Below are 9,046 nucleotides of genomic sequence, written 5' to 3'. Positions count from 1 at the left end.
CCCCTCCTTGGTGAGCAAAACCACAAACTCACACGCCAAAAACACGGATGGATTGCACTGACCACCCCAGTCATTTAGAGAGAGAAGAGAAGCGTTGGTGCCACAAATTCAATCTATCTCAGGATACAATTAATAAACCAAGACAGCCCAAGTAATCTGCCTCAAAGTGGGTATATAGAGGAAAAACACAATAGAAAAAGATGCCTTTTTTCTTTCTGAAAAAGAAGCTTTCTGAAGTTTTCCAGTTAGAATAGAATGCCAGAATATGAGTCATAGTCATGAAGAGGACCCAGGCCTTGACAAGCTATAGATCTAACCACCCACCACCCCACCCCCAACTCCACCCCTGCTCCGGCCAAGCACTTGCAAAAGCAGCTACCCTCAGTAAGGGAAATGGGCTAAGTGAGGCTAAGATTGGTTAAGGAGTTTATTTAAATGTGTACACTTAGTAACTGCAGACGGGAAAAAGTTCAAAGTTGTCTGAAATGGCTCTGAGGCCTGAACCTTAGGATTCTGTCTTAACGTGACTGGCAGATTGTGTCTCTAAAGACTTATTTAAAGAGCCAGGTCTTCCTGGCACCTGACCAAGCATCCTACTCTTTTTTTTTTTTTTAAGATTTTATTTATTTATTTGTCAGAGAGAGTGAGCACAGGCAGACAGAGTGGCAGCAGAGGCAGAGGGAGAAAAAGGCTCCCCACTGAGCAAGGAGCCTGATGTGGGACTAGATCCCAGGACGCTGGGACCATGACCTGAGCTGAAGGCAGCCGCTCAACCAACTGAGCCACCCAGGCATCCCCCAAGCATCCTACTCTTGATTTCGCCTCAGGTCATGGTTTCTCAGGGTTTTGGATCAAGCCCCGAGTCAGGCTCTATGCTCTGCCATAGGCATGGAGTTGACTGGAGATTCTCTCTCCCCCCGTCTCTGCCCCTCCCCTGCTCATGTTAAAGCATGCTCTAATAAATAAATAAAATCTTGAAAAATTAATAAAATAAAATATTTTTTAAAATTTTTAAATAAATAAATAAATAGCAGGTCTTCAAACACCTATAGTCTCTTCTAAGGAAGTTACAATCTCAGCTAATGCCTTTTATGAGACAGAGCTCTTCCTCCAGAAGGAACACACTTTTGTTTAGAATACATTGTGACTATTATCACTTGTTTTTTGTCACCTCGGCACTTTTAACATATATCTCTATATTTACTTGAAGTATGATTTTAATGTAAACTTTTCACAGGAACACCTTTGATTTAGTATTCCAAGTCAGCAAAAAAAAAATTTTTTTTTAATTAAAAAATACATGTTAGGGCGCCTGGGTGGCTCAGTGGGTTAAGCCTCTGCCTTCAGCTCTGGTCATAATCTCGAGTCCCAGGATTGAGCCCCGTGTCAGGCTCTCTGCTCAGCAGGGAGCCTGTGTCCTCCCTCTCTCTCTCTGACTGCCTCTCTGCCTACTTGTGATCTCTGTCTGTCAAATAAATAAATAAAATCTTTAAAAAAAATACATGTTAATCTCATAATTTCTCTGTAAGAATTGATTTCAAGGTGTAGATATTGTGTATATATATATATATATATATATAAAATGCTTTATTTTATATATATTACATATATGTTATCATGTTACCTATTATAGCTATTTTATTAAGAGCTCTTTTGTTATATAGAATTGAATAATTTAATACAACTAAAGGTCTTAGTATAGTGCCTGGAGTATAGTAAGTAGCAAATAAAGGATAGCTCTGTAGAGAAGGGACCTGCGTATCACAGGACACTCTTTATTTAAGCCCTCATCCTGGATGTTAAAATTCAACTGGCTGGTGAGTCTACCCCAGATCAATATATTTCAAGAGGCTACCTCCAACCCAGACATTCAAATGATCTTGCTTTGATTTGATTCTGGAGGAGACAAAAGGAATATCTGGGGAAGCTGTTTAGGGCTTTCAATGATGCAGAAGTGCTGAGAATCAGGAAGTGACTTTCATGCACACCTCAACCTACGAAATTTGCATCCATGGCCATCAGACATAACCTAGTTGTTAAATGGGCAGATCCTGCCCTTTGGATGAACTCCCAGTCCCAGGACCTGCAAAGAACAACACACTGCACACAATTTCTGCACCAAGTTTGTTCTTGGCTCTCTCTGCCTCCTGTTCCTATGTGTGAGTATGCTATCACTGGTTTATCCCAATGGTTTATGCCAATGGCAGTGATCAACATGAAGCAATGTATCCTGTCCTTCATCTGTCTTACATGTCCACTGACAGCAAGCATTTTCTGAGTAGATGAGATTTTATTGAAATTTAAGAATCATAAGAAATACATTCCAGGTTCCCATTGCAATGTAAAAACAGACCTGCATGAAATAAATCACCCCAAAATTTAGTGATGTAAAACAATAATCATTTATTATTATTATTATTATTATTATAGCCTCTCATTACAATGTTAGCTGGAGCTAGGTTCATCTGGGTGGTTTTCATGTGGCCTCTCATGTGGATTCAGAGGCTGGGCTGGGAGCCATCTGTAGGCTTCACTCACATGTCTGGTGCCTAGACTTGAACATCGGGAGCTCCTCAGGACAATCATTCACTTTATGGTCTTACCACATGGTCTTAAAGCATTTGGGCAGAAGAGTAGCTAGACTTCTTACATAGCAGTTCCAGGCTCCAATGCAAGTGTCCCAAGAGGCGGAGATAAACAGAAGCTGTATCACCTTTTTTAACCTGACCTTAAAGTCACCCACCATTACTCTTATTACATTCTTTTGCCAGGGAAGTCACAATATCCGGCCAGTTTTAAGGGGAAGACACAGACAATTCCCACTTAATAAGGGAGTGGCAAGATTCTAAAAGGACATGTGGGATACGAAGTGATTTTGTGGTTATTTTTGGAAAATACAGTTTGCTAAAGAGAGATCATGTCTTAGAGTATCTCATCATTTGTTGGTCACTGTCTTCTTCCTGCCCAAGCTGTGCATGGCCTTCTTCCTCTATTCCCTTAGAGCTCCAAATTTTCCTCACTCCATTATGCACGATAGTTCAGTTCTTGCCAATATCCTATCTCTGCTGCCAGTCAGAACAAAGAAACTCTACCCCCCAGGAACCTGAACATCTGCCATCCTTAGAGAGCTGTACTCAGATTTACAGGTAACCAATCCTTGGTCCTGCTCTCTATCGGACTGCAGAGAGTGGTATGAGAGAGAATGAAAGGAATAGCGAAAGAGGACAATAGCCAGAGTCTTTGACAAAGATCCTCTCCTCCTTAAAATAGAGTCTGGAACAAACCATAAGAGACTCTTAATGTCACAAAACAAACTGAGGGGGTCGGGGGGGGGAGGGAGAGGGTGGTAGGGTTATGGACATTGGGGAAGGTATGTGCTATGAAGTGTGTAAACCTGGCAATTCACAGACTTGTACACCTGGGGCTAATGATACATTGTATGTTAATAAAAAAAAATTTAAAAATTTAAAAAAATAGAGTCTGGAAATAGTAAAGGAGACGGGAATCTCATATATTCCAAGAAAAAAGATACATCCTCAATAAGGCAAGGGAGAAAAATATGTAAACAAAACCCCAGGGTCTTGGAGAGCATCATTTAATAGTCTATTCGAAGACGGAGGAATTCATTGCTTCAGCTTGAAGTGATTATTCAACAAGATGAGAATGTCAGATACAGAAAAACCTCCAGAAAGAGAAACACAATTGTGAAACAGCTACAGCAACATCAAAACCCTTGTGGCAAACTGCCCTGCTTCACACTTCCATTTCATCTCTCGTGTCCAGTAGTATTGCAGATGGAAAAATAAAAGCGATTCTAATTTCTCTGAAGATGCCTAGTGCATAAAAATTGTTCTGACACAATAGTGCCCTCGACATAGTATTTTAGGAAAATTAGTTTTCCTTAAGAGAACACATTTATGCACACTTGTACCAGTTTAGATTGCTTTCTATAACGTGTAATCACAAATCTAATTATGACTTTAGTAGTTGAGGTTTTTAAATTTTTTACCATGTAATAAGGAGCCCCAATGTTGCTAGCTCAGTCACTATTATGGTTTTATGATTTCATCAAGGATTCAGCTTTCTGCTATCTTTCTACCTCCACCAACTTTAGTGTGTGGCTTTTATCCACATGATTGCAAGATGGCTGCTGCTGCTTCAGTCATCACATTCACATTCCAGGTCAGAAATATGGGCAAGTATCAAAAGCCTTCTCCTTATGACAAAAAATAAATTCTTCTCAGTGCGTTTGGCCTACATCTTATTAACCCAGAGTTTTGTCACATGGCCACAACAAATCAGAGTGATACTTTAGCTTTCCAGTAAAGCTAGGGGAAGATAAAGAAATGGGTGTTGTGAATGACATTTGGCTACAAAAGTAGAGCGTTTGCCACAAGTAGCAGCCCGGGAGTCAGGAATGCTGGCTTCTATTTAATCCTCTGATCTAACTGTCTAATCATGGAGACTTTTAACCTATAGGACCTCATCCAAAAGAATGGAATAATGAAATAGATCTTGAATACTCTATGATTGTCTACATCCAGTGTTAACTTAACATGGTTGGGCAGACACTGTTAGTCACCTAAACAACAGTCATTTCCCACCGTCTTCCCTTACTAGTAGAAACTAACTTCCACCATATAACCTGGTGAGATTGTCTGAGCCTTTCTTCCAGCTACAGCATGACTAAAACTTGGCCAAGAAGGCCCAAGGAAGAGTATGCCACAGCATACTGGACGGTCCCGAGAGACCAGGGGATAATAGTGAAAAAAGTGAGCAAACAGCATCGGTGGTATCTTGAGAACACCTCCTGTGATCGAGCAAGCTGTTGGAAGGAGAAGATTCTTCTCTCTGCCAGGGGTTTTTCAGTGTTTTTCCAGATGCTGGTGAAAGCCCAAAAGCCCTTAGTGGGCCACAACATGATGATGGACCTGCTGCATCTCCACGAGAAGTTCTTCAGGCCGCTCCCAGAAAGCTATGATCAGTTTAAGCTGAACATCCACAGCCTGTTTCCTGTTCTCATTGACACCAAGAATGTGACCAAGGATATCTGGAAGGAACTGAATTTCCCAAGGGTTTCAAATCTTTCAGAAGTTTATGAGGTCCTAAACAGCGACTTGAATCCTACCAGAAATTCCGGGCCAGTGGTCATTCACGTGAGCAAGTGTGAAAAATACGTGGAGACCAAGTACCCCCACGAGGCCGCGTATGATGCCTTCCTCTGTGGATCAGTTCTTCTGAAAGTGGCCCACTTGCTCGCATGGAGAGTACATGGTGCCGGCCCCATGCCAGAGCCCTCCTTCCCTCTGTACCTCGACGTGCTGGCTCCCTATGTGAACCAGGTGAATCTGATCCGAGCCGGGGTCCCTAAGATTAATTTCTCAGGTCCAGATTGCCCCAGTATCCGACCTCCCATCCTCCTCCTCCATGTCCGGAAGTGGCCAGGGGTCAGCGAGCAGCAGGTCTACCGTGAGTTTCAGAATCTCTGCAAGTTCGATGTGCGGCGACTCTCGCGGAGCCAGTTCCTGCTTTTGAGCAGATTTTCCACCAGATTTTCCACCAGACAGTCAGATCGGTGTATAAGGAAATGTCTTCTGGATCCTTCTCCCATCTCGGTCCCCATCCAGTCTTTGGACTCAGCCGGGTGAGCTATGGCAGCCATTTGTATCAGTGAGGCAACAAACTTGACACACTAAAAATAATGGAATGGATGGATGATAAAGAATTTTAGTCATTGGTGTAATCAATTATGGGATCACCTTTTCCTGATTTTGCATTATAGGAAACAATAAGAACCCTGTCTATACATGTTATTAATGTTTTATGCTATTACTTGCAGCCCAAACATCTTATACAATACAAAGATCTAGGAGAAACTATTATATATTTTATTTATTTTTTTAAGATTTTATTTATTTATTTGACAGTCAGAGATCACAAGTAGGCAGAGAGGCGGGGGGTGGGGAAGCAGGCTCCCTGCTGAGCTGAGAGCCTGATGTGGGGCTCGATCCCAGAACCCTGAGATCATGAACTGAGCCGAAGGCAGAGGCTTAACCCACTGAGCCACCCAGGCACCCCAGGAACTATTGTAGATTTTAAACCAGCAATCTTATACTTTACTTGCATATGAATCACCACAGAAGCTTGTTAAAATGCAGATTTCTGATGCAGTAGATCCAGGAGGGGGCCTAAAATTCTGCATTTTTAACAGGCAGGTGATATCAATGTTCCTGCTCTACAGAGGTTCCACATCACACTTGGAACATCCAAGTGCTAACTCACATGTGGCTCTTGTATGACGTTGATCAAGTCACATCACATGTCCAGGCTTCAATTTTGTCATAAAATCTGATATCTTATGATTCTAAGTATTATCAGAAGAAAAGTGTTAATTTCCTTGGCAAACGAAGGTACACATGAAAAGTGAACTGAGAAAGCATACACGCTGTGATTTATTTTATACCTTCTGCTAAATGGTCATTAATCTCATTACTTCGTACAAATTGCAATCAGGATGAGGCCACGTATGCCAGCGCTTGTTTCCATGACTGTCCAACTGCCCCACCTACATGGAAACATCATGGGAACAGAATATTAAACCGAGCTGTATTTGCAGCTGCTCCCTTAGAACCTCATTATGAATAATATGTGTGCTAATCAGAAATTCAATTAATAGAGATTTGAAAAGATTTAGAGCAATACCTCCTTTTCCCTACCCTATTCTTTTGCCATGGGAGTGGAAGAATGAATGTGGTTATTTTCATAACAAAAAAGCCATCTGCCTGCAAGGGTGATTGCAGCTTGGTACCCTCTGTCCCAGGTACTCTCCACAGCCCACAAACATCTTGGTCCAACACTGAAATCTGTCCGCTTTTACATTTGAGCATTTTGTCTCTCTCTCCTAACCTCACTGCACTCACACGACTGATCAAGGATAACCTGCCCTCCCATGGTACCCTTCCAACTAGAGTCTTAGACAGCTCCTTTACTATACCTTGAGACATGTCAGGTGCCAGGAAGCAGTGGAGTTCTCTTATACCATGAGCAGGGAGATGAGAGGTTTCTTGCATTTTTTCTTATATATACTTTTTTCTTTTTAATAGACTATTTCTTAGAACTGGTTCAGATTACAGAAAATATAGTAGAATATAGTAGAGTTCCAGTTTCCCTCATGTTACTTTCCCCTATTATTAATGTCATACATGAGTAGGACACAAACAATGAACCAACAGTGATACATTATAATTCACTAAAGCTCATGGTTTATTTAATTTCCCTTGGTTTTTACCTCATAGTCTTTTTCTATGCAGGGTTCCATATTACATGTTATGTCCCTTTTAGCTCTTCTTGGCGGTAGTCATTTCTCAGACTTTGTTAGATGATGTTGAGAGTTTTAAGGAGTATTTATCTGGTATTTTGTAGGATGCTGCATTATTAGAATTCGTCTGATACTTTTATCATGGTCAGACTGGGGTTATGGGCTACTGGAAAGAAGGTCGGAAAGACAAAGTGTTATTTTCATCAAACCCAATTAAGTGTATATACTAGCAATGTGGTTTTTAAATATTTATGTTGGCTTTGACCATCTGGTTGAGGTAGTGTTTTTCAGGTATCTCCAGAATTAAATTACTCTTTCCTCCCCTTTTCATGATGTACATTTTGAAAAGAAATCCTGGGCAGCCTACATTTAAGGAGTGAGTTCTAACTCCTCGAGGTTCTAACTCCTCAAGGAAGAGCTTTACATAACATACTTGAAATTTTTTTGTGTGGAGAATTGTCAATACTTATCCATTATCCATTGATTCAATCATTAATTTATGTCATTTGGAGTCATGTATATTTATTTTATACTCTTAGCTAAAGCCTAATACTACTCTGTTTTTTCGCTTCAAGTTGTCCCATTTTTGGCCATTGGGAACTCTTTTAGCTGGCTTTTTTTCCTTTTAGCGTGTCCCCATTACTGTGTGCTGGTGGGTGTATCTTCTTCTTCTTCTTTTTTTTTTTTTAAGTCCTTTTTTATTTTCTGGTGATAAAGATGATCCAAGCTCATAAGCTCATCTTGTACATTTCCTCTCCAAGTCATAGAATCAGTCATTTCTCCAAGTTCTGGTTATTTGTTTTGGAGAACAGCGTTAGAAACCAAGGTCCAGATTCTAGTGTGTTTATTGTTATTGAAGTGTTCATTCTATTAGGCCCTCTCAGCTGACAGAACAAGAACAAAAAAAAGGGTGTTTATACTAGTCCATGTAGATACACATATCTATAAATATTTATGTATGTAAAAATCTGTATCTGTATGAAGCTAAATATAGCTTCATTCTGATGCGCCCAACTCTAATCTGTTGCCATATGGATCATTCTAGACTCCTCTTCTTGCTTATCTGGAACTTCTGACTCCAATAGTGAAAGAACTGGTCCCCACTATGTGCCATCCATTTAATTAATTCTTCAATTCCAATATAGATGTATGGTAGCATCAGAATTACTAACCTGAATCCCCATGGGAAACAACTTTGTCAGCTAGGGTATAATTTTTTTTCTTTAGTCTTACCAACTCAACTCAATTCCAAAGATTCTTAGATTGGCACCTGTCCCCTTCTTCGGCTTCAGTGAGGTAATATCATTACATTTTTAATATAGTTAGATTCTCCTGTCAATACCTATATTCCTTCTCGAGGTCCCAAGATTCCTTATTTATATCTTTATATATTCAGTGGTAATTTGGAGTTCAAAGTAAATATTGTAGCTCAGTGTTCCCCACTTCACAAACCTTTCCACACAATGATTTCTCTGTTTTTCATTTCATATCATTGAAGAATTAAATTACAAAATCATAGCATATAACAACTCTTAGGAGTCTCAGGGGTTTCCTCACCTGTCTAGCCAAGGAGTGGCAAGCCAAATAAATTATTTGCTTTGTCCAAGGACTGGAACTCTGCTCTTTTGGTTCCCAATCGAAAGCTGTTTACCTTACACCGCCTAATATATAAGGAGAAATGGAATTTTTGTAAAGGAAATCAAGCTGTGGTTTGTTCTGATGTATCTA

At 40.4% G+C, this 9,046-nt stretch overlaps 1 pseudogene; it reads left to right on the top strand.

Moving 5' to 3' along the window:
- The first annotated feature begins 4,682 nt into the window (after positions 1-4,682).
- LOC111154953 lies at positions 4,683-5,648 on the top strand (annotated as a pseudogene).
- Positions 5,649-9,046: the final 3,398 nt, after the last annotated feature.

This window comes from Enhydra lutris, unplaced genomic scaffold (genome assembly GCF_002288905.1).
Source record: "Enhydra lutris kenyoni isolate GAN:26980312 unplaced genomic scaffold, ASM228890v2 scaffoldscaffold39, whole genome shotgun sequence".
Taxonomy (NCBI): domain Eukaryota; kingdom Metazoa; phylum Chordata; class Mammalia; order Carnivora; family Mustelidae; genus Enhydra; species Enhydra lutris.
The sequence above is the reverse complement of the archived record's forward strand: the minus strand, read 5'-3'. Positions and strand labels throughout refer to the sequence as shown.